The 27500-nt window shown below is 33.9% G+C and overlaps 1 long non-coding RNA gene across 1 annotated transcript in view; it reads left to right on the forward strand.

Moving 5' to 3' along the window:
* The first annotated feature begins 3814 nt into the window (after window positions 1-3814).
* LOC137628341 (uncharacterized) overlaps window positions 3815-27500 on the forward strand; it is a 34148-nt gene continuing 10462 nt past the window's right edge. Inside the window, exons 1-2 of the long non-coding RNA XR_011041339.1 lie at window positions 3815-4043; window positions 9407-9496. This is a non-coding gene — a long non-coding RNA (uncharacterized lncRNA). The remainder of the gene's footprint in view (window positions 4044-9406; window positions 9497-27500) is intronic.

Genomic DNA, 27500 nt, shown 5'->3' on the forward strand with positions numbered 1-27500 from the left:
CCTGATACTAGTTTTGGGTGGAAAGGGGAGCTTGGGTGTTAATCATATATGTATATATATATATATATATATATATATATATACAGTATATATATATATATATATATATACATATGTATATTTATATATATACATATATATATATGCAGAATATATATATATATATATATATACTGTATATATATACATATATATATATATGCAGAATATATATATATATATATATGCAGAATATATATATATATATATATATATATATATATATATATATATATATGTATATATATATATATATATATATATATATATATATATATTCTGCATATATATGTGTTTATATATACAGTATATATATATATTTATATATATATATATATATATATATATTTATATATATATATATGTATATATATATATATATTCTGCATATATATATATATATATATATATATATATATATATATATATATATATATATGGTCGGTCTCTAGGGCATTGTCCTGTCATCTAATATTTATAAGCAGCCTTTAAAATCTTTAAAACAAATAAAGCAACCCACTGAGGAAAAGAAACGGGGAAGTAAAGAATAATCTATAGAAACTTAGAGTAAAAGAAAAAAATATACATGTATATTAAGATAGATAACAGCATTTAACAAATAAGTAGTATGCTGAAAATGAACCAAGACTTATATTAAATTTCTCAGCAGAAAATCTTTTGCGCAAAGTTTAAACTTCTTGAGTTCCACCGATTCAACTAATTCAGTTGGGAAAATCATTCCACATTTTATTCATTATTCCATGAATAAAACCTCTAGAGTACTTTTTTCTGAATGAGCCTTTTGAAAGACAAGGCAAGGCCAGTGGGGACTGGATCGAGCCTGTATTATTATTATTATTATTATTATTATTATTATTATTATTATTATTATTATTATTACTTGCTAAGTTACAACCCTTGTTGGAAAAGCAGGATGCTATAAGCCCAGGGGTCCCAACAGGGAAAATAGCCCAGCGAGGAAAGGAAACAAAGAATAATAGAATATCTTAAGAACAGTAACATCAAAATAAATATTTCATATATAAACTATAAAGCTTTAACAAGACTAGAGGAAGATAAATTAGATAGAATAGTGTGCCCGAGTGTAGCCTCAAGCAAGAGAACTCTAACCCAAGGCAGTGGAAGACCACTGTCATATTATCATAAAGCTTTAGGAGATAAAGCTAGTTTTAACCCAAAGAGCTATGGCAAGAATAATGATGGGAATAACGATAAGAAACAGAAAAAGAACAACATGGATACGAGAGCAACCTAAAGTAGAGGATATTCTAACAACATGTAAGAAAAAGAAATGAACATGGGCAGGACATATAATGAGAATGACAAATAATAAATGGACATTAAGAATAACAGAATGGGTCCCTAGACATTGTAAAAGAAGCATGGAAATGAAGATAAGACGACGGATTGACGAACTAAGAAAGTTTGCGGATGTAAACTAGTATAAACCATAAACAGACGCGTATGTGGAAGGACATGTCTGAGACCTTTGTCCTGCAGTGGACTCGCAACGGCTGATAATGATACCTGTATACACGAACTGTTCACATATCCTCTTCTCTCTTTCGTCATCAGGATGCTGGGGTTAATCTTTGTCCTTCCTGGAATATTTCCTTTTTCTTTATTCGAAAATTACTTTGAATGAGGATAATCAATCTCTTCTTATCTTCAGCATCAGGATATTGTGAAAATCCTCCTCTTCAAGAGGATTTTATACAATTTGACCTATGTTGTTATAGATACTATAATTGTATATTTTTATCCTTATTGTTTTTAGCTACGAGAACGAGTATATATATATATATATATATATATATATATATATATATATATATATATATATATATTATAATTTCTTCCATTACCAGGATAAAGTGACACTTCAGGTTTTTCTATATATATCTTGGTTTTTTTTTTGCATTTTTTTTCATTTTGACTAAATATTTCTATTAAAAAAAACTTTTACCCTCGTCATCAAGATACGAAAATGCACCTCTTTTTGTGATTTGTATTCGTTAAAAAGCATTGGTCTCTCTCTCTCTCTCTCTCTCTCTCTCTCTCTCTCTCTCTCTCTCTCTCTCACTCTCTCTCTCTCTCTCTCTCTCTCTCTCTCAGTGCACAATTTAGTCTACATCTCAAAATAAGCATTTTTGATATGAAAAAATAAACCGTCAAAATAATCCTTCCTTGAATATCAATCTCGTAGTCCAAAAGTCGTAATGCCGAAGAAAGCAGTCTCGGAAATTGGACTAATAATATTATCCTTTATCCCACAGAGACCCGTTCTTACCTGGATAGGAAAAAAGAATATGCTAAGAAATAAGCCAAGCGTATAAAGGGTTTTATAATACGATGGCTATGTATATTTCGATAAGACTGTTAGGTAAATAGTGGTCGTATTTTTGTTCTAAAAATGGCAGAAATATCGACAGAAATATCGTACTACAAAAACCACACCTTTAAGACTGTAGATAGATAACACGAAGGGAGAAATAAGTTATTGTAATATGGGACAGCGAATAAAAGAGAAATTATAAAAAAACTACGTGATAAAGGAGATTATTGAAATATATATAATGTAGGTGAGCCATCTTTGTTATCTGCACTTGTGCGCCTACGCCCTAACTTCAACATCATTGACTAGGGATCATTAAAGATCGCTCATAAATAGCAGAGGCAAGGGACAGTGACATTGCCCTAGCAATCAGGACAATGCCCTAGAGACTGACCATATATGATCAGCGTCCAAGCCTCCTCTTCACCCAAGCTAGGACCAGGGAGGGCCAGGTCTGTGGCTGATAGACCTATAGGCTCCCCCAAACCCCCCAACCTTACCTCACAAGGATGGTAAGGTTGCAGACACTAATGGCACTAAAGAGTCTGAGCGGGACTCGAACCCCCGACTGGCAAACACCAGGCAGAGACGTTACCAATCAGGCCACAGCAAGTACTTAAATCGTAGCGTGAATGGGAAGAAGGAAATACTGAAAACAATTATCCTGGATATTCAAGAAAAAAGAAGCAGGATGGTGGAAACAACTTGCAAAGTACTTAAAATAATTAAGTATAAGCATAAGACAGATAAGAAGAAGGAACAAAGCAGATATAAAATCGGAAACCAGAAAGTGGGATACTGAAAAGTGGAAAGAAGAAATGGAAAGTAAAGTGAGCTTAGAAATATATAGAACGTGGAAGAAAGAAATTAAAGAAGAGTTACTTTAGGACAATATATTTACTTCAGTTATATTTTTTAGAGCAAGAACCAATACGTTAAAACTAAATATTGTAAGTAGACACAATGGGCGGAATGTAAACTGTAATTTTTGTGAAAATGAGGAGGAAGATTTGATACATTTTTTGTTGTTTTGCTAGGAATATAGAAAAGAAAGGAATGAAGTAATTGAGCTACAACAACCATACGAGGAAGACCTAATGAAAACAGTATGATTATTTTCATTTAGTGAAACAAATATAGAAAAAAAAAAGAAGTATTAAACCTGATGTGGAAGAAAACACAAAACAGTATAAGAAGGTAAACTTTGGAGGCGCCGTTGCAAAGGCTACGATGCCTCACCCCAGAACCTGAACTTGATTATAATTGTGATATCTAATATTACGTGTTACTAATATTAGAAATAATATATTTTCTAACAATCAATTTCTTAAGACAAATTTGTTATATACTTAAGAATTAAGATGACATTGTTAATACTAACTGGCTACTGAGGGAGCTAGTAGCTTACGTCATATGTCAACAAACATGTCTCCCATAACATTAGTTTGTTTATGAGATATGCGAGTTTTGTTTATTTTTGTGTTGTTCAATTAGTTTTAAAACTAAATAGCATTTTAATATAATCCAAAAAAGTGCGAATTATAATTGCGGTGTTGAATTACCTACAAAACACAAACTTGTGTGGAATTAAAAGGATAACTTTGGCTAAAAAAAACAAAATTTTTCTCCAAAGTGTTTTTCGTTGAAGGTATGTGAATATATATGTATAACATCCCGTTGGGTTATTTAATGAAATGTTTGTATATTTGTTAACTTTGTTTTACAACTGTTTGAAAAAATTGACTTTCTTTGAAAGTGGTTATTGTTGATTGATATAATCTTTTTTGGGGGTTATTTAATGAAATATTTGTATATTGTTAGTTGTTTTACAATTGCTCGAAAAATTAACTTCGTTGATATCAATGTTAAGGTATTTTTAATTAACAAAGTTTAACAAAGTTTTATTTCTTTGGGATTTTGATTTTATGCTTTTCCATGCAATTTTCTCCATTAGGATCCTGGGTAGGTTAGGTAGGGCTAGGCCTATGTAAAGTTAGTACATATACTCTTAATTTCTTTATAATACTAATATATTGTTGATATTAATATCTATAGAACACGAAATTACTATTTTACTTCTACTGTTAAGAAAAATCAAATTGTTTATTCAACAACAATACAGTAGTTATGATAATTTTAGGGCTAGGCCTACCTATGGATAGTACATATTCTCTTAATTTCTTTATAATACTAATATACGTCAACATCAGTATTCATAGAATACGAAATTACTATTTTAGTTCTATTGTTAATGAAAATCAAATAGTTTTTTATCAAGGATGCAATAGTTATGATTTTTTTTTTGACACCAGAAAAGTTAAGTAAAATATTTTCTTTATGTGACACCAGAATGTTTCTGAGAACAGTTCCGTAAATGAAGAGGACTGTACATAGCAAGATTGTGTTAATAATAAACCTTAAGAGTCAAATTAATGTGAGGAGAACATGTAAATATATTACATATATGTTTAAGTCCGAGTTCATGAGAGAAGTATACAATGAAAATTGGATAGATAAATTTCAATCACTCATATTAAGGTAATCCATATCTGCTATGACTGGCTATGCAGATTATGGGCTTACATTCTATCCTATCCTAACCTAACCTAGGGTACCAGATCTTGGCTGATGTGACACCCTAGCCGGTTTTATTATAGTTACGGACAGGAAAAGCTTTTCTACTAAGAAATAGTTTTTTCTTTTGAAAAAGTCTGTTTTCTTAAAATAAGGACTTATTTTCACTGGAAATAAAAACTTAATTATCTAAGAAATAATAATAAGGGGGTTAGCGTGCGCAGCTCAGCATGTACCACTTACCAGTATATAGGAGCTTGTTGTTTCTCTTTTTTTCACGAGCGAAGCGTGCGCACGGTTGAGCAAAACTTTTTGATTTTTTAAAGATATCTCTGTTCTTATGGTCTAACTGGTTTTTGGTTTATTTCCTGATGAAATGGAAGTCAAATTCAGTGAAAACACATCATTTTTCACAGGGAAACTATATTTTTCTATTCAAAATGTTGTTCCGTCTGTAACTATAATTTTATCCCCCAGCCTAGCCTGACCTAGAGCATCATAAATCTTTAAAGAGTGAGATACATGGACGATTTATAAACTAACCTAACATGGGATGTCAGGTCCTGTATGGTCCTAGGTAGGGGACACCCTCTTTACTTACTTAAACAGTTATTTTTTATGATAATTCCTTGATAGGGTTTTTGTACGTTTATGTTCTTTTATGAAAAATTAGCAAAAGAGGCTAACCTCAGACCATTAGGGCTGATAACCAATTTGCATTATTCATAGTTAGGTAGTAGGTTTGTGCCTTGATAATACTGTACTGTAGTTTGGTAGCTGATAATAGTAGTCATATATACAGTATATTAAACATTTGTCTAAAGCATTATGTAAAAGGAGACATATTTCAAAAGTAAGTAAACAAAAAATAAAATGTCTAATAAACCTGTAAGTACCTAATCATGGCACTTAAGAAATATTGACTAAACAGTATGCAGTATACATATTATAGTTAAAACCTAAAAAACCACAGATAAGCCTAGCTATAATCAGGAATCTTTTAAAAGTCGAGATAAGAACTAGATACATTCGTGTACAAAACGGAGAAATGTTGCTTATTAAATATTGAAAAAATAGCAAAGGACAGAAAACAAGTTTTAATTACAATAATTTGATCATACAAATCTTACATGTCGTGCTAACAAATAATAAATTTTTCTTATACACTACTGTATTAAATAGGCAGCCGATGCAAGACCTATTGAGTGTACGGTAGGCTAGCCTGCAATGGTAATTTTCTCTCAAGTTAATTATGCTATGATAAATAGTTAAGGATAGTCTACAGAGATTATTGTTATCATGTAGGATTTGATTAAATGACATCATTTATTTCAGTTATTTTTATTCTTGGTAAAGTAAAAGACCATTCTAATGATGCAAGGCATGGTCTAGGTTGTTTGTTGGCAAACTACATATATTTTGATGAATAATTATATTCAGGTTATCCTAGGCTGGGTTCACATTAAAATTGTTTTGATTTTGAACTACAATATAGGCAGTGAATACTGTACACTGTATAGTATATACATTTTATATATATATATATATATATATATATATATATATATATATATATATATATATATATATATACAGTATATATATATGTATATATATATATATATATATATACAGTATATATATATACATACATATATATATATATATATATACTGTACAGTATATACATACATACATATATATATATATATATATATATATATATATATATATATATATATATATATATATCAATATCATGTATGTATATACTGTACAGTATATATATATTTATATATATATATATATATATATATATATATATATATATATATATATAAATATATTGTTTACATAACATAGTGTACAGTATTGAAATGATATACAGGTAGATTGTGTTTACTGCTTATACTGTACAGTACTGCTGTATTGTATTTAAGTAAAGTTTACCAGTGTTTAGTTGTAATGTTCTTTGAAATGATATTCTCTAATAAAAACACAATGTAGTATGTTAAAAATAAATCTTGATACATTATTAATCCAATACTGTATAGCCTACTAACCTTATACTAGCAAGAGCTATACAACTCTCAAGATCTGGAGTAATGCCACACACAAGTGTTTTTATTCTATGCATCTAGTTTATCTTGATATATTGATTATATTGATATTGTATACCTGTAAAACAAGAACTAAAGGGTAATATATACATAAGTATAAATTTGTTTAAACAAATCTTCATAAACCATAGTAGGCAAACTGGCAAAGTCTGGAAAAGTAACTTAAACCGTATGATTCATAAAGTAGCTTAGGTTGGCTCTTTGAATTTGAGAGATTAGAGTACAGTAGTGCCTCGGTTTACGAGTAACACTGAATACGAGCCAATCGGTATAGGAGCATGAAAATTTAAAATGAGGTTTACGAGCATTTTATCGGTTCAGAAGTAGAATGTCCCTCCGTATGTGCTTTTTTTGTGGTTGATTGATTGATTGATTTGACACTTTTTGGCATCCTGACATCTAAGGTTTTTGTGAACGAGTACTAAAGTTTAAAAAAGTTAAAGTTGTGGGTTTTAGGTCTCCACTCAGAAGATCTACATCATTCTGCTCGGGCGACCATAAGCCAGCAGGGACTATCACTAGCCCCCTCTAACCTTCCCCCCCCCGGCGCCACCCTGGGGAATACCCCCCGGTAGAAGGTCTAACACTCGCGAACTCGGGACCTCTGAAACAGAAGCCCGCGACGCTACCAACCTAGCTAGTATGATTTCTTCAAGTGGTTCACAAATGCCACTCTTACACTGATCATGCCATGTTCAGGTGATTTATACCCATTTTTCTGAAATATTAAAGAAGAGGCAATGGCAGAATTCCCTAGTTAAGTTCCTTATTAAAATTATACGTAAGTGTAAAAAAAGACGACCAAGTATCTAGAAAGCTTAAATTAGGTGGTTCATTTAGTGGTGGTGAACGTTGTTCAAGAGAGAGAACTCATAATGTTTTACCAGAAAATCTCATAGAGATATTCTCATTCCAAGTAGTAACTCCCTCCTCCTCCTCCTCCTCCTCCTCCTCCTCCTCCTCCTCCTCCTCCTCCTCCTCCTCCTCCTCCTCCTCCTCCTCCTCCTCCTCCTCCTCATAGGTAAAGCGCAAGTTAATCTGTCAATATGTTTCTATTTTGATTATGAATGATTATAATTTATTCCTTAAATAACATTACAAACTTAAAAAGCGGTATATGCATAAGTGAATATCCTTTATATCCTATTGGAAAAATGGTTTTAATTTATGAGTATTTAGGGTTGCGAGCTCGCTCCCAGAACCGACTAAACTCGTAAACCGAAGTACTGTACTACTGCATTCGTAATCGAGTTGATAACTTTTTACGGTCCCTTGACCTGCATTAGGTATGGCATATGATTGCATGATAGAACCAGCGTATTACAGTTTCTGGGCCTCGTTTCCATCCAGACACAAATCTCATCATCATCATCTCCTCTTACGCCTATTGACAGAAAGGGCCTCGGTTGGATTTCGCCAGTCTCTATCTTGAGCTTTTAATTCAATACTTCTCCATTCATCATCATCTCTTACTTTGTGCTTCATAGTCCTCAGCCATGTGGGCCTGGGTCTTCCAACTCGCCTAGTGCCTTGTGGGGCCCAGCTGAACGGCTGGTGAACTAATAATTCTTGGGGAGTGCCAAGAGCATGTTCAATCCATCTCCATCTACCCCTCAAATAAACTTGACGAATGTTTGTAAATAGCCTATAAGCCCATATAACTTAGCAAATAAACTTGTCGAATGTTTGTAAATAGCCTATAAGCCCATATAACTTTACAAATAAACTTGACGAATATTTGTAAATATAAGCCCATATAACCTTGCAAATAAACTTGACGAATATTTGTAAATATAAGCTCATATAACCTTGCAAATAAACTTGACGAATATTTGTAAATATAAGCCCATATAACTTTACAAATAAACTTGATGAATATTTGTAAATATAAGCCCATATAACTTTACTAATAAACTTGACGAATATTTGTAAATATAAGCCCATATAACCTTACAAATAAACTTGACGAATGGTTGTGAATATAAGCCCATATAACCTTACAAATAAACTTGATGAATATTTGTAAATATAATCCCATATAACTTTACAAATAAAGTTGACGAATATTTGTAAATATAAGCCCGTACAACTTTACAAATAAACTTGATGAATATTTGTAAATATAAGCCCATATAACCTTACAAATAAACTTGACGAATGTTCGTAAACTAAAGGCCAATGTTCAGCAGTGGTATTTTACCTTATATAATCGCTTTATCCTAATCAGTTTTGATTTATTACTTTTATATGAACAGGTTTAGTAATCACAAGAGGCATTTAATTGTTTAATTCTTACTTTCTGTATCTTTTATTACAGATTTGAGGGAAAAGATTCCAGAAGAAAGAGTCCAGGTTTTGGAAGCATTTGCAGATTTTGGAAGCGCTCTTCGTCTACTGCAATGCAAAGGTAACTCCTAGCTTTAATTACATTTAAGAATTAAGTTTGAGGTCTGAAATTAATTTGGAATAGTATCTTTTAAAATTTGTAACGCTATTAATTTTTTTTGCTTGTTTTGGTTCATAATGAATGGTCATACTGTTAGGCCGGGAGCACACTAGCGACTCTGTGGCGCCACAAAGCCACGCCACGCCTGTGGCGGGGATGAGCGACAGAGAGCCACAGTCGCTTGCCACAGTCGCTAGTTTGCGCGGCAAAATTTGAAAACAATGGAAACCTATGAGAGACCACATGCCCGCCACACGATGCTGTGGCTTTGTGGCGCCACAGAGTTGCTAGTGTGCTCCCGGCCTTAGCTTGACAGATTTTAGCTACATGGTGTTGAATTTGAGTAACTTCAACTAAACACTGAATATAGTCCAACCCGAAATTCTTTTGGTATTTAAGGGATTAAGACATATCACAATATTAATGGACGTGGACTGTTATTTTTATTTCTGACTAAAAGCTGTGGGATTTTGGTGTAGTATAGGGTTGTGGTGGCCGATGTGGTAATGTCCATGACTGGTGAACGCCAGACTGGGGTTCGAGTCCCGTTCAAACTTATTAGTTTCTTTGGTCGCTGCAATCTTACCATCCTTGTGAGCTAAAGATGGGTTTTTTGGGTGGAGCCTATATGTTTACCTGCTGAGTCATCAGCAGCTATGGCCTGGCCCTCCTTGGTCCTAACTTAGGTAGAGAGGGGGCTTGGGCGCTGACCCATGTATATATGGTCAGTCTCTAAAGCATTGTCCAGCTTGATAGGGCAGTGTCACTGTCCCTTGCGTCTGCTATTCATGAGTGGCCTTTAAACCTTTTAAGGTTTGGTATATACTGTAGAGTATTATGCCATAAGTAATTTATGCAAGTACTACTACTTGTGTATTCATTTCTTTAGGGTCATTGAGTAACATTAAGGGTCGTATTTGAATAACTTTATTTATTCTCGAGTATTAAATGAGAATAATAATACAACGTGGAGATGTGGGTTCATTGAGAAAGTTTCTTCACTTGGGAAGCGAATAGAAAATCAGAGGAAGAAGTGTTCAATTTGCTTCTAGAAGAGTTTAGATGTTTTTGAGTAAAGAAATTCATAATGGTGTTTAAATGGCATCCGGATAAGTATATTATGGTAATTTGATTATGTACGAGTATTTGAATGACATCCATAGAAGTAAAGATAATGTGAGTATTTAAATGATATTTAGGGAAGTATATTATGGTAATTTGATTATTTTCGAGTATTTGAAGGACATCCATAGAAATAAAGATATTGTGAGTAATTAAATGCTATCTAGGGAAGTATATTATGGTGATTTGATTATTACGAGTATTTGAATGACATACATAGAAGTAAAGATAATGTGAGTATTTAAATGATATCTTGGGAAGTATATTATGGTGATTTGATTATTACGAGTATTTGAATGACATCCATAGAAGTAAAGATAATGTGAGTATTTAAATGATATCTTGGGAAGTATATTATGGTGATTTGATTATTACGAGTATTTGAATGACATCCATAGAAGTAAAGATATTGTGAGTATTTAAATGATATCTTGGGAAGTATATTATGGTGATTTGATTATGTACGAGTATTTGAATGACATCCATAGAAGTAAAGATAATGTGAGTATTTAAATGATATCTTGGGAAGTATATTATGGTGATTTGATTATTACGAGTATTTGAATGACATCCATAGAAGTAAAGATAATGTGAGTATTTAAATGATATCTTGGGAAGTATATTATGGTGATTTGATTATGTACGAGTATTTGAATGACATCCATAGAAGTAAAGATAATGTGAGTATTTAAATGATATCTTGGGAAGTATATTATGGTGATTTGATTATTACGAGTATTTGAATGACATCCATAGAAGTAAAGATATTGTGAGTATTTAAATGATATCTTGGGAAGTATATTATGGTGATTTGATTATGTACGAGTATTTGAATGACATCCATAGAAGTAAATATATTGTGAGTATTTAAATGCTATCTAGGGAAGTATGTTAGGCTGATTTGATTATTCACGAGTATTTGAATGACATCCATAGAAGTAAATATATTGTGAGTATTTAAATGCTATCTAGGGAAGTATGTTAGGCTGATTTGATTATTCACGAGTATTTGAATGACATCCAAAGAAGTAAAGATAATGTGAGTATTTAAATGATATCTTGGGAAGTATATTATGGTGATTTGATTATTACGAGTATTTGAATGACATACATAGAAGTAAAGATAATGTGAGTATTTAAATGATATCTTGGGAAGTATATTAGGGTGATTTGATTATTACGAGTATTTGAATGACATCCATAGAAGTAAAGATAATGTGAGTATTTAAATGATATTTAGGGAAGTATATTATGGTAATTTGATTATTTTCGAGTATTTGAAGGACATCCATAGAAATAAAGATATTGTGAGTAATTAAATGCTATCTAGGGAAGTATATTATGGTGATTTGATTATTACGAGTATTTGAATGACATACATAGAAGTAAAGATAATGTGAGTATTTAAATGATATCTTGGGAAGTATATTATGGTGATTTGATTATTACGAGTATTTGAATGACATCCATAGAAGTAAAGATAATGTGAGTATTTAAATGCTATCTTGGGAAGTATATTATGGTGATTTGATTATTACGAGTATTTGAATGACATCCATAGAAGTAAAGATATTGTGAGTATTTAAATGATATCTTGGGAAGTATATTATGGTGATTTGATTATGTACGAGTATTTGAATGACATCCATAGAAGTAAATATATTGTGAGTATTTAAATGCTATCTAGGGAAGTATGTTAGGCTGATTTGATTATTCACGAGTATTTGAATGACATCCATAGAAGTAAATATATTGTGAGTATTTAAATGCTATCTAGGGAAGTATGTTAGGCTGATTTGATTATTCACGAGTATTTGAATGACATCCAAAGAAGTAAAGATAATGTGAGTATTTAAATGATATCTTGGGAAGTATATTAAGGTGATTTGATTATTTACGAGTATTTGAATGACATCCATAGAAGTAAAGATATTGTGAGTATTTAAATGCTATCTAGGGAAGTATATTATGGTGATTTGATTATTTACGAGTATTTGAATGACATCCAAAGAAGTAAAGATAATGTGAGTATTTAAATGATATCTTGGGAAGTATATTAAGGTGATTTGATTATTTACGAGTATTTGAATGACATCCATAGAAGTAAAGATATTGTGAGTATTTAAATGCTATCTAGGGAAGTATGTTAGGCTGATTTGATTATTTACGAGTATTTGAATGACATCCAAAGAAGTAAAGATAATGTGAGTATTTAAATGATATCTTGGGAAGTATATTAAGGTGATTTGATTATTTACGAGTATTTGAATGACATCCATAGAAGTAAAGATATTGTGAGTATTTAAATGCTATCTAGGGAAGTATATTATAGTGATTTGAATATTTACGAGTATTAGGATGACATACATAGAAGTAAAGATAATGTGAGTATTTAAATGGCATCCAAATAAGTATATTATGGTGATTTGATTATTACGAGTAATTGAATGACATACATAGAAGTAAAGATAATGTGAGTATTTAAATGCTATCTAGGGAAGTATATTTGAGTGATATAATTATTTACGAGTATTTAAATTATATCCATAGAAGTAGAGTAAAGGTTATGTGAGTATTTAAATGACATCCAGATAAGTATATTATGGTGATTTGATTATTTACGAGTATTTGAATGACATCCAAAGAAGTAAAGATAATGTGAGTATTTAAATACTATCTAGAGAAATATATTTATAGTGATATGATAATTCGTTGCAGTAATACCACCCAAAGTAAATTTCCCTTACTGAAAGATACACAGTATATACGAGCATGTCTAGATAGATTGACTTTACTGAATACAGTACTCATTTTTTTATCTGGCACATGCTTATTTGTAAGAGAGGGACTGACAGTTCACTCTTTTATTTGCCTTACGGACAAGGTGGAAGTGACAGGCTTGTTTTTTCCGTTTTGATAGAAGATGACAAGAGGAAGATTGTGGATAAGAAGAGATACGTCTTTTGACAGTTTTCAATGTTATTATTATTATTATTATTATTGTTATTATTATTATTATTATTATTATTATTATTAGTAGTAGTAGTAGTAGTAGTAGTAGTAGTAGTAGTAGTAGTAGTAGTAGTAGTAGTAGTAGTATTTTAGTTGTTGTTGCCGTTTTCGTTATTATTATTAGTAAAGGCGACCCGTTGAAATGACGGACGAATATTGAATATGAATACACATGTACATGGACCCCTCTCCCTCTCTAGGGTATGACTACTCTTTCTCCCCCTACTCGATGGACGTGACCGGAATATATATATATATATATATATATATATATGTGTGTGTGTATGTGTATGTATATATATAATATATATATATATATATATATATATATATATATATATATATATATATATACACATACATAGATATACACACATATATATATATACATATATAGATACACACACACATATATATATATGTACATATTTATATATATATATATATATATATATACATATACATATGTGTATATATATATACACAATGTATATATATGTATATGTATATATATATATATATATATATATATATATATATATATATATATGAGAGAGAGAGAGAGAGAGAGAGAGAGAGAGAGAGAGAGAGAGAGAGAGAGAGAGAGAGAGAGAGAGAGAGAGAGAGTGTACTTTATTAGCTGTAATTGGCAAAACTGAAACTCATTATCACAGATATTGAGTCTTATAAATCGATAAATTCATTAATTGCTCGTTAGAGAACAATGGTTTTCTAATTGCATGGATCATGAGTACGGGTTGCATAATTCCTTAATGAGTAACCAATTTAAAAAACTTTTTTTAATTTTAGTTTAACGTGGTTTACCATGGTTATTCATTTATTTCATCTTTTTCTCCACTGTTAACAAAACCGTAATTTCAATCGGAAATTCTCCGTAAAGATATACGGTTTCTCAACCGTATTTCAGTAATATACGGGCGACCTTATTTTTACATTACTTTATCACTATCTTATACGGTTTGGTGCCCGTAATTTTCCGTAAAAATATACGGTTCTCAGCCGTATTTCAGTAATATACAGGCGACCTTATTTTTACCTTACTTTATCACTATCTTTTACGGTTTGGTGACCGTAATTCTCCGTAAAAATATACGGTTCTCAACCGTATTTCAGTAAAATACAGGCGGCCTTATTTTTACCCTACTTTATCACTATCTTTTACGGTTTGGTGACCGTAATTTTCCGTAAAAATATACTGTTCTCAACCGTATTTCAGTAATATACGGGCGACATTATTTTTACCGTACTATATCACTATCTTTTACGGTTTGGTGACCGTAATTCTCCGTAAAAATGTACGGTACTCAACCGTATTTCAGTAAAATACAGGCGACCGTAATTTTACCCTACTTTATTACTATCTTTTACGGTTTGGTGACCGTAATTTTCCGTAAAAATATACTGTTCTCAACAGTATTTCAGTAAAATACAGGCGACATTATTTTTACCGTACTTTATCACTATCTTTTACGGTTTGGTGACCGTAATTCTCCGTAAAAATATACGGTTCTCAACCGTATTTCAGTAAAATACAGGCGGCCTTATTTTTACCCTACTTTATCACTATCTTTTACGGTTTGGTGACCGTAATTCTCCGTAAAAATATACGGTTCTCAACCGTATTTCAGTAAAATACAGGCGGCCTTATTTTTACCCTACTTTATCACTATATTTTACGGTTTGGTGACCGTACTATCACTCCTTAACCTCAATATAACCGTTTTTAAAACGGTAAATGCCTGGCAACATTTATTCCAGGATTTTTACCGTTTTTGGTCTTAAGAATAGTCAAGTGGAAAACGTATTTTTTTTATTGTGTTTTAACGTTGTTAAGCATGATTATTTATTCATTTATTTCGATATTTATTGTGAAGATAGGTTTTATAATTGTAATTTATTAAGAAATGTTTCTCGCAGGATCTTGAAAGTCTAACTGGTTCTATTAGCAAATAGAATTAGGATTTTAAATAAAAATATTAATTTATACTCATTTCAAAAACATCAAGCAAGTAGGAGATTAACGAAGCTAGAGAAGGATAAAAAAACTTCTTGGTATATCAAAACATGGAGTCATTTCTTCTTCTTCTTCTTTTTCTTCTTCTTCTTTTTCTTCTTCTTCTTCTTCATTTTTATTCTTCGCCTTCTTTTTCTTCTTCTTCTTCTTCATCAGCATCATTATCACAAGCTAAGTTACAACTCAATGTTCCAACGGGAAAAAAGAACCCTGTGAGGAAAAAGTCTTCTTCTTCTTCTTCTTCTTTTTCTTCTTCTTCTTCTTCTTCACAAGCTAAGTTACAACTCAATGTTCCAACGGGAAAAAAGAACCCTGTGAGGAAAAAGTCTTCTTCTTCTTCTTCTTCTTTTTCTTCTTCTTCTTCTTCTTCTTCACAAGCTAAGTTACAACTCAATGTTCCAACGGGAAAAAAGAACCCTGTGAGGAAAAAGTCTTCTTCTTCTTCTTCTTCTTCTTTTTCTTCTTCTTCTTCACAAGCTAAGTTACAACTCAATGTTCCAACGGGGAAAAAGAACCCTGTGAGGAAAAAGTCTTCTTCTTCTTCTTCTTCTTCTTTTTCTTCTTCTTCTTCACAAGCTAAGTTACAACTCAATGTTCCAACGGGAAAAAAGAACCCTGTGAGGAAAAAGTCTTCTTCTTCTTCTTCTTCTTCTTTTTCTTCTTCTTCTTCACAAGCTAAGTTACAACTCAATGTTCCAACGGGAAAAAAGAACCCTTTGAGGAAAAAGTCTTCTTCTTCTTCTTCTTCTTCTTCTTCTTCTTCTTCTTCAGCATCATTATCACAAGCTAAGTTACAACTCAATGTTCCAACGGGAAAAAAGAACCCTGTGAGGAAAAAGTCTTCTTCTTCTTCTTCTTCTTCTTCGTCTTCTTCTTCATCAGCATCATTATCACTAGCTAATTTACAACTCAATGCTCCAACGGGGAAAAAGAACCCTGTGAGGAAAAAGTCTTCTTCTTCCTCTTCTTCTTCTTCTTCTTCTTCTTCTTCTTCTTCAGCATCATTATCACAAGCTAAGTTACAACTCAATGTTCCAACGGGAAAAAAGAACCCTGTGAGGAAAAAGTCTTCTTCTTCTTCTTCTTCTTCATCAGCATCATTATCACTAGCTAATTTACAACTCAATGCTCCAACGGGGAAAAAGAACCCTGTGAGGAAAAAGTCTTCTTCTTCTTCTTCTTCTTCTTCTTCTTCTTCTTCAGCATCATTATCACAAGCTAAGTTACAACTCAATGTTCCAACGGGAAAAAAGAACCCTGTGAGGAAAAAGTCTTCTTCTTCTTCTTCTTCTTCTTCTTCTTCTTCTTCTTCTTCTTCTTCTTCTTCAGCATCATTATCACAAGCTAAGTTACAACTCAATGTTCCAACGGGAAAAAAGAACCCTGTGAGGAAAAAGTCTTCTTCTTCTTCTTCTTCTTCTTCTTCTTCTTCTTCTTCAGCATCATTATCACAAGCTAAGTTACAACTCAATGTTCCAACGGGAAAAAAGAACCCTGTGAGGAAAAAGTCTTCTTCTTCTTCTTCTTCTTCTTCTTCTTCTTCTTCTTCTTCTTCTTCTTCTTCAGCATCATTATCACAAGCTAAGTTACAACTCAATGTTCCAACGGGAAAAAAGAACCCTGTGAGGAAAAAGTCTTCTTCTTCTTCTTCTTCTTCTTCTTCTTCAGCATCATTATCACAAGCTAAGTTACAACTCAATGTTCCAACGGGAAAAAAGAACCCTGTGAGGAAAAAGTCTTCTTCTTCTTCTTCTTCTTCTTCTTCTTCAGCATCATTATCACAAGCTAAGTTACAACTCAATGTTCCAACGGGAAAAAAGAACCCTGTGAGGAAAAAGTCTTCTTCTTCTTCTTCTTCTTCTTCTTCTTCTTCTTCTTCTTCTTCTTCTTCAGCATCATTATCACAAGCTAAGTTACAACTCAATGTTCCAACGGGAAAAAAGAACCCTGTGAGGAAAAAGTCTTCTTCTTCTTCTTCTTCTTCTTCTTCTTCAGCATCATTATCACAAGCTAAGTTACAACTCAATGTTCCAACGGGAAAAAAGAACCCTGTGAGGAAAAAGTCTTCTTCTTCTTCTTCTTCTTCTTCTTCTTCAGCATCATTATCACAAGCTAAGTTACAACTCAATGTTCCAACGGGAAAAAAGAACCCTGTGAGGAAAAAGTCTTCTTCTTCTTCTTCTTCTTCTTCTTCTTCAGCATCATTATCACAAGCTAAGTTACAACTCAATGTTCCAACGGGAAAAAAGAACCCTGTGAGGAAAAAGTCTTCTTCTTCTTCTTCTTCTTCTTCTTCTTCAGCATCATTATCACAAGCTAAGTTACAACTCAATGTTCCAACGGGAAAAAAGAACCCTGTGAGGAAAAAGTCTTCTTCTTCTTCTTCTTCTTCTTCTTCTTCTTCTTCAGCATCATTATCACAAGCTAAGTTACAACTCAATGTTCCAACGGGAAAAAAGAACCGTGTGAGGAAAAAGTCTTCTTCTTCTTCAGTTAAGTTACAAATATGTGCTTAATGGCTCCAACGGGGAAAAATAACCCTGTGAGGAAAAGGAAACAAGAAAATGAATCAACTGCAGAAGTAATGAACAATTTGAATAGAATATTTTAAGAACAATAACAACATTGAAATAGATCTTCCACGTATAAACTATAAAAACTTATGAAAAAAAAAACAAGAAGAGAAACAAGATAGAATAGTGCGCCCGAGTGTCTTCAATCATCGGAGTAAACTATCTTAAATTGACTCATGATTCATTGAAGATCTGAAAAGTATCATCGTATCACTTCACAGGAGGAAGAGAGATAACTTAAAATTGAGAAAATGTCGTCACTAAGAGCGTCGAAACCTAAAAATAGATTGCGTCATGAAATATAGATGACGCAATGCGTCACAGAGTAGTGTAAGACTCATAATTCATTGAAGATCTGAAAAGCATCATTGTATCACTTCACAGGAGGAAGAGAGATAACCTAAAATTGAGAAAATGTCGTCACTAAGAGCGTCGAAACCTAAAAATAGATTGCGTCATGAAATATGGATGACGCAATGCGTCACAGAGTAGTGTAAGACTCATAATTCATTGAAGATCTGAAAAGCATCATCGTATCACTTCACAGGAGGAAGAGAGATAACTTAAAATTGAGAAAATGTCGTCACTAAGAGCGTCGAAACCTAAAAATAGATTGCGTCATGAAATATAGATGACGCAATGCGTCACAGAGTAGTGTAAGACTCATAATTCATTGAAGATCTGAAAAGCATCATCGTAACACTTCACAGGAGGAAGAGAGTTACCTAAAATTGAGAAAATGTCGTCACTAAGAGCGTCGAAACCTAAAAATAGATTGCGTCATGAAATATAGGTGACGCAATGCGTCACAGAGTAGTGTAAGACTCATAATTCATTGAAGATCTGAAAAGCATCATTGTATCACTTCACAGGAGGAAGAGAGATAACCTAAAATTGAGAAAATGTCGTCACTAAGAACGTCGAAACCTAAAAATAGATTGCGTCATGAAATATGGATGACGCAATGCGTCACAGAGTAGTGTAAGACTCATAATTCATTGAAGATCTGAAAAGCATCATTGTATCACTTCACAGGAGGAAGAGAGATAACCTAAAATTGAGAAAATGTCGTCACTAAGAGCGTCGAAACCTAAAAATAGATTGCGTCATGAAATATGGATGACGCAATGCGTCACAGAGTAGTGTAATACCACTGCTACAAATGGTCATTCCCTGGCTGGGACCTTTTGATAGAATTCGTAATGAATGTCATGCCGATGTTATTTTGTTTTTAGTGGAATGAACATCGCGATGCAAGATGAGGTTTTGGTAATTAAAAAGCCGTCTAGTGGCAGAATGAAGTAGGAACCACTTTGAAAGGTTTAAAGACATCTCGTGAATTTCAGAGGCAAGGGACAGTGACATTGCCCTAGAGGCTGACCGTATATACATATGATCAGCGCCCAAGCCCCCTCTCCAGTCTCCACCCAAGCTAGGAAAAGGGAAGCCCAGGCAATGGCTACTGATGAGTTGGTAGACATATAAAGATGAAAGGTGTCTGGTTCCAGTTTCATCCGAATAGATGCTCACCAGAACGTCAGCCGGGCAAACTTAACCACCCACTGTTGTGCCCCCACAGCAGTGGCCTCCCAAGTAAAAAGCTTAAACTCTCTGTCCCGGGCGAGGATCGATCTGCTGCCATGCAAATGCTAGGCGAACACGTTACCACTGTACTAGCCAGGAGGCCAAAGTCCCTATTCTTAGCTCAGGATGGTTACCACAGCAGTGGCCTCCCGAGTAAAAAGCTTAAACTCCCTGTCCCGGGCGAGGATCGATCTGCTGCCATACGAATGCTAGGCGAACACATTACCACTGTACTAGCCAGGAGGCCAAAGTCCCCATTCTTAGCTCAGAGGGATGGTTTTGTTTCTGACACTACAAGAAGCTATCGAGCTTGAGCGGGACTCGAACTTCTAGTCCGGCAGAACGTAAAACAGAGACGTTTCCAATAGGCCACCACAACCCTAATGAAAGACGAGAAGGCCAAAGGTTGATGCCCTGAAGGTTAAGAGGACACAGGTAGTCCTCCAGGAGGCGTTGGAGCCGATGCCTTATAATTGGGTCATTATTGTGGTGCGGGATAGCGTTATGAAGGTGGATATAGGAAAGAGAGAAGGCGAAGAATGAATTTTCTTTGTGGGTGGGTGAGATGTTTCAATCAGGATAGAAGTTGTCTCACAGGATTCAGGATTAGTTATCGTAGGAAATGAGATGATGGAATAAGGAGACGTCCCTAACAAAATGGGAGATGAGGTTTCAAAGGACTTCTAGGAAAAGAAGTCGTCATAGGAGATTGATTATAGAGGTCATACATTTTGGAAAGGTGTCGCGAAAGGTGTCATAAGATATGGAGCAGTTGGAGTTGGAGGAGGAGGATGGAAGGGTGATGTGACGGGCCGAGAGAAGGTTGTGACTCAAAGGCAGGATGAAAGCTACTGAGTGCGTTTATTATAGAATACTCTCCTTTATATACAAAAGCTTAAGGCAACAGGAAATTTCCTGTTCAAAATCGACACCGTTACCGATGAGAAAAACAGACATGTTTTTTCAGGTTCTTTTTAGTGCGAGGAGAGAGCGAAGATACAAACAATATATACACAAAATGAACTATGTACGATCGTGTGACACACGGTTAGTACAGTGTCATAGGACACGGAGGAGGAGTAGAAGGTGTCATAAAAAGTAGGAATAGAGCTGCCATAGCAGATTGAAGTAGAGGTAACAACATTTAAATGTTGTTGTTATGTAAGACATATTTCCTTATTTCCTTTCCTCACTGGGCTATTTTTCCCTATTGGAGCCCCTGGGCTTATAGCATCTTGCTTTTCCAACTAGGGTTGTAGCTTGGATAGTAATGATAATAATAATAATAAATTGTGGGGAAACCTTAGCGTGGTGAAAGGTTTTGCTTATCACCATAATCAGCAAGGCTGTACTAGTCAGGGCCACCCATACTAGGTTGGTATGCTATCACCGGTCAGACTAAAGTCTCCTACCATCACCAATCCAGCGTCGTGATGAAACTGACCAAACCCTTGACATGGTTAAGGACATGTCTGAGGCCTTTGTCTTGCAGTGGACTGGAAACGACTGCAGTTTTTGTTGGTGTTGCTATTTTCCCTGTTGGAGCCCCTGGGCATATAGCATTCTGCTTTTGCAACTAGGGTTGTAGCTTAGCAAGTAATAATAATAATAATAATAATAATAATAATAATAATAATTATTGAATTATTGCCACTGGATGATAAAAAAAATGTGAGATGCAAAATGTCACTGGAGAAATCAAGTGAAGTGTTGGATGAAAATTGATTGAAAGATAATTGATGGTAATTTTATGAAATAACACAACTAATAGGTTTTAAATTATATAGAATGGCAAAAGTAGTAGTAGTAGTAGTAGTAGTGGTAGTAGTAGTAGTAGAGTAAAAGAAGGTAGTTATGAAACTAATTAACTACTATCTGGATTAAACAAATAATTGAGTTTTAAAAGTATCACATTACTGTTATTTCCTAATCTACACTACAGAGAGAGAGAGAGAGAGAGAGAGAGAGAGAGAGAGAGAGAGAGAGAGAGAGAGAGAGCTTGTTCATGTCCGAGTACTTACCACACTCATTTCTCTCTCTCTCTCTCTCTCTCTCTCTCTCTCTCTCTGTCAAACTGACCCGGTTGACCTATGGCATTGCGATGCCAGTTGAATGTACAGTTGGCTTCATTTATTCCGGTACACGTTACGGTAAGTGCTGTTAAGCTAATAACAATTATCTATACAAAACTTCGTAAAATTAACAAAAATACTTTTGATCACGTTTTTACATGCTCAGGGACATTTTTTTTAATAGGCAGTGTTGCTAATAGTTTCAATTTTAATAAACACAGCCTTACCTGCTACAAGGTACTGCCAGACGTCTCCTTAGCTTCCAGGAAAGTGTACCGGAAATAATGAAGCCAACTGTACCTGCTTCTCACTCTAACGCTGATGTCAATTATCAATCAATAACTTGATTTCTCGCGAGTCATCATAGACAGGGTTTTTCATCTTAAGCCTTGAAATATGAGAGAGAGAGAGAGAGAGAGAGAGAGAGAGAGAGAGAGAGAGAGAGAGAGATTGGGTAGAGCGAATTACTTTAAACGTTTAGAGAGTTTTTATGATCTTGTCTAATTATTCATGATTTAATTTAATGTTAATATTCACTACCTTCGCTGGAAGTCTGTTCCATGTATTTCCTATTTTGTATTTAGATAAATTACCACATTGAGTGGTGGTGTATCTTTTTCTAAATCCATTTAGTATCCGTTACCTCTGGACTGATTTGTGCTAAGAGTGAATAGATTGTTGTAATCAACATTTGTTATTCCTATAAGAATTTTGAATGCCTCTATTAACTGTCCCCTTAGTCGTTGAGTTTGTAGATCAAATAAGTTCAAACGTTCCATCCTCCGTTTACATTCAAATTGCCTTAGTGTTGGAACTAGTTTGGTGGCCCTAGCTTGTACTGCTTCCAGTCTATCTATATCCTTCTGAATATTTGGAGCCTAGAATTGGACTCCTTATTCTAGATGGGGTCTTACTAGGTGATGTGTACATCTATAGTATAGTGTCTGTTTCTGTATTTGAATTGTCTCTTCATGTAATCTATTAGTTTCTGTGCTTTCTTTCCAGCTTTTATGCTATTTTGTTTAAAGGTCTAAATGTCACTCATGAATGGCAGAAGCATGGGACACTGACATTGCCCTAACAAGCTGGGCAATGTCCTAGAGACTAACCATATATACATATGATCAGCGCCCAAGCCCCCTCTCCAACCAAGCTAGGACCAGGGAAGGCCAGGCAATGACTGCTGATAACCCAAAAGATAGACCTAGAAGCTCCCCCAAACCCCCCAACCTTAGCTCACAAGGATGGTAAGGTTGCAGACACTAAAGGCACTAACGAGTCTTAGCGGGACTCGAACCCCCGTCTGGCAAACACCAGGCATGAGACGTTACTAATCAGGGCAAAACAACCCCCTTCAAATCTTTTCTGATAATAATACCGAGATCTTCACCCTGGTAAGAAACGCGACATGAGAGAGAGAGAGAGAGAGAGAGAGAGAGAGAGAGAGAGAGAGAATATGCATATAACTACCAAACTTGTCATTGTTAGCTAAGCTACAACCATAGTTGGAAAAGCGGGATGAGAGAGAGAGAGAGAGAGAGAGAGAGAGAGAGAGAGAGAGAGAGAGAGAATAGGCATATAACTACCAAACTTATCATTGTCAGCTAAGCTACAACCATAGTTGGAAAAGCGGGATGAGAGAGAGAGAGAGAGAGAGAGAGAGAGAGAGAGAGAGAGAGAGAGAATAGGCATATAACTACCAAACTTATCATTGTTAGCTAAGCTACAACCATAATTGGAAAAGCAGGATGAGAGAGAGAGAGAGAGAGAGAGAGAGAGAGAGAGAGAATAGGCATATAACTACCAAACTTATTATTATCTAAGCTACAACCATAGTTGAGAGAGAGAGAGAGGGGGGGAGGATATTCATATAACTACCAAACTTATTAGCTAAGCTACAACCATAATTGAGAGAGAGAGAGAGAGAGAGAGAGAGAGAGAGAGAGAGAGAATATTCATATAACTACCAAACTTATCATTAGCTAAGCTACAACTATAGTTGAGAGAGAGAGAGAGAGAGAGAATGCATATAGGCCTAACTACCAAACTTATCATTGTTAGCTAAGCTACAACCATAGTTGGAAAAGCGGGATGAGAGAGAGAGAGAGAGAGAGAGATCGGGGTCCAACACAGCCAAGAATAGACTGGGTACTTAGTCACGTATACTCCCCACCGCCCTCAGTCCCGATTAGAAAGGATGGTGGAAAAAAAAGGGGTCCGAGAATGTGAAGAAAGAATAAAAGAAGCTATAAAAGTAGAAAGTAATTCGGGAAGAAACCGCCGAGTGTCATGGTCTCTCCGTCTCTATCTCGATCCAGATCTCTCTCTCTCTCTCTCTCTCTCTCTCTCTACCAACTTGTATCATGTCACGTTTCTTAATAGGGTTGTAGCTTAGTTAGTAATGATAAGCTTGGCAGCTATATATATATATATATATATATATATTTTCTCTCTCTCTCTCTCTAACAACTTTTATCATGTTGCATTTCTTAATAGGGTTGTAGTTTAGTAATAATAAGCTTGGGGGATATCTCTCTCTCTCTCTCTCTCTCTCTCTCACTACGTGTATCATGTGTTTTTTAATAGTTATAGCTTAGTAATAATAAGCTTGGAGGATATATTATCTCTCTCTCTCTCTCTCTCTCTCTCTCTCTCTCTCTCACAACGTGTATCATGTGTTTCTTAATAGAGTTATAGCTTAGTAATAATAAGCCTGGAGGATATATCTCTCTCTCTCTCTCTCTCTCTCTCTCTCTCTCTAACAACGTGTATCATGTTTTTCTTAATAGAGTTATAGCTTAGTAATAATAAGCTCGGGGGATATATTCTCTCTCTCCCCCCCCCCCCCCTCTCTCTCTCTCTCTCTCTCTCTCTCTCTCTCTCTCTCTCTCTCTAAAAACTTGTATCATCCTGCTTTTCCAGCTAGGGTTGTAGCTTACTTAGTGATAATAAGTTTGTAAGATCTATGCATTCGCCGGCCTTTGTATTATCCGGAATGTGTTTAACATCTCAAAGCAAGATGTAATTAATTAACATTTATATTAATTAATATTTATATTAATCTTGGGAAAACGTTTAATTCGGTGACCTCCAAAACGTTTCTTGGGTGACTCCTCTAGGTGAGTGCTAATAGTGGATATAAAAGCTGTGTTTATCTATTAATTTATAGAAAAACTACACATTATTCTCTTCCCATTCACTTTTTGCCTGTTGATTTGTTGATAGATCCCTTGTGCAGTAAAACTTCTTCACAATTAGTTGCTTCATTCGTCTACACAGGGCTAATCCACAGTGCATCAAACCCCTTACTCATAACGCATCATTTAACTCTTATATTGAATGTACTCGTGCGATTCCTAGAAATCAAGGACTTCCCTTTCCTAAACGTCTACACCATCTATCCAACCCCCTCGAGACCTTCCTCCCCTAACTCCCAGAACTTCCTAGTTATTTCCTCTGATATTTATCGTCATCCATTCTTTCCACAATACCGAACCACCTCTTAAGTACGGGGATCCATTCTTTCATTATGCTAGTCCTCTAACCACTTCTATATGTCTCCATATATCTTACCCTATCAATTGATAGAATATTTTGGGTGCACCTATAGGACTGGATAGTGCCAGACAGCAAACCGTCTTTCTAGAATAGTTACGTTTGAGGGAAGCAGAGTAATGAGAAACTCAGTTTTCCTCCTTCCTGTTTTTTTTGAGGCTAAACTAACAAGTTTAGCTTTTCGGTTCAGTAAAATTGAAACAGTCTTGATGCTAATTGATGTGTAGACCCAAATGGTATTTTAAAGCCTTTGGTTTTTATAAAGACAACTGATTTCTTTGTTCCTAAGTTGCGTTGTTTTGTGCAAGTTAACATAGCAAGAAGAGGTTCTCTTTGCACTTGTTAGAGAATTTGCAAGTGTATTTGTGGTAACGCATATTATCTAAAGTTTGTGAATGTCTTGGCAAAATATCTAAATGGGTATGCAAAAGGTAATCATCTGTTCCTTAGTTTGCGATTGTTTTTTGCAAAGGCCTAGGAGCATGGGATATCCTTCTTAAAACCTACAATGCTGTACAGAAATTCTTTGATTGTAATCAAGAAATTTTTATGGTTGACCTTGATTTTAGTGCAGTCTTTGACTCTGTTAATCATGAGGACCTTGTTTTCACTCAAACAGTTGGGAATACGTGGATCTTTTCTTTGCATCATTGTTGAATTTTTAAGTAATAGATTGCAGAGTTGTTAATGGGCACCATAGTGAGTATATGGGTGTGATGTCTGGTGTTCCTCAAGGTAGTGTTCTTGGCCCGTTATTTTTCATACTATATACACATGACAAGTGGTTTGGCCTAGAAAAGAAGCTCGTTGCATCTCCTGATTGTAGATCTGGAGTTGCTGAATCTCTTCATAGAAATCTAGCGGAAATTAGTGCATGAAGCAGATTATGGGGTATGAAGTTGAGCCATAAAATACTCGTAGTATAATTGTAATTCCAAATAGGTAAAAAACTGACTGCTCAACATCCAGGTCTTTGCACTGATAATGTTTCTTTAACTATACATTGCGGTTATTCTATTTTCAGAGTACTGCTGCGTACTTGTGCCTTGATTTACTCTATCCATAATGTTACAGATTCATCCTTGGGTCATACGCAAGATGACTACCAAGTTTGGTGAAACTCGGTACAGTAGTTTATTATTATAAAGTTGCTCAAATAAATAAATAGATAAATAAATAAACTAACAAACATACAGGGGAGAATACATACCCTTCGCAAAATATTTGATTTCGACGAAGGTAATGATAAGAAAAAAAGGAATTTTTGTTGTACTTGGAAAATTAAAGAGTTAATATCCAACATTTTGATTGTGAGATAATGCTGCCTCCGTTATTCATACAAAATAAACAAGCCGATCTGTATTAGCCATCAGGAGGTTGAATAACTAACTTTTGAATTAATTGAATAACTAACTTTTGAATTAATTGAATGACTAACTTTTGAATTAATTGAATAACTAACTTTTGAATTAATGGAATGACTAACTTCTGAATTAATTGAATAACTAACTTTTTGGATTACTTGAATAACTAACTTTTGAATTAATTGAATAACTAACTTTTGAATTAATTGAATAACTAATATGAATTAATTAAATAACTAACTTTTGAATTAATTGAATAAGTAACTTTTGAATTAATTGAATAACTAATATGAATTAATTAAATAACTAACTTTTGAATTAATTGAATAACTAACTTTATAATTAATTGAGTAACTAACTTTTGAATTAATTAAAAAACTAACTTTTGGATTAATTGAATAACTAACTTGAATTAATTAGATAACTAACTTTTGAATTAATTGAATAACTAACTTTTGAATTAATTGAATAACTAACGTGAATTAATTAAATAACTACCTTATGAATTAATTGAATAACTAACTTTTGAATTAATTGAATAAATAACTTTTGAATTAATTTAATAACTAACTTTTGAATTAATTAAATAACTAACTTTTAAATTAATTGAATAACTAACTTTGAATTAATTCAATAACTAACTTTTGG

This window comes from Palaemon carinicauda, chromosome 36 (assembly GCF_036898095.1).
Source record: "Palaemon carinicauda isolate YSFRI2023 chromosome 36, ASM3689809v2, whole genome shotgun sequence".
Taxonomy (NCBI): domain Eukaryota; kingdom Metazoa; phylum Arthropoda; class Malacostraca; order Decapoda; family Palaemonidae; genus Palaemon; species Palaemon carinicauda.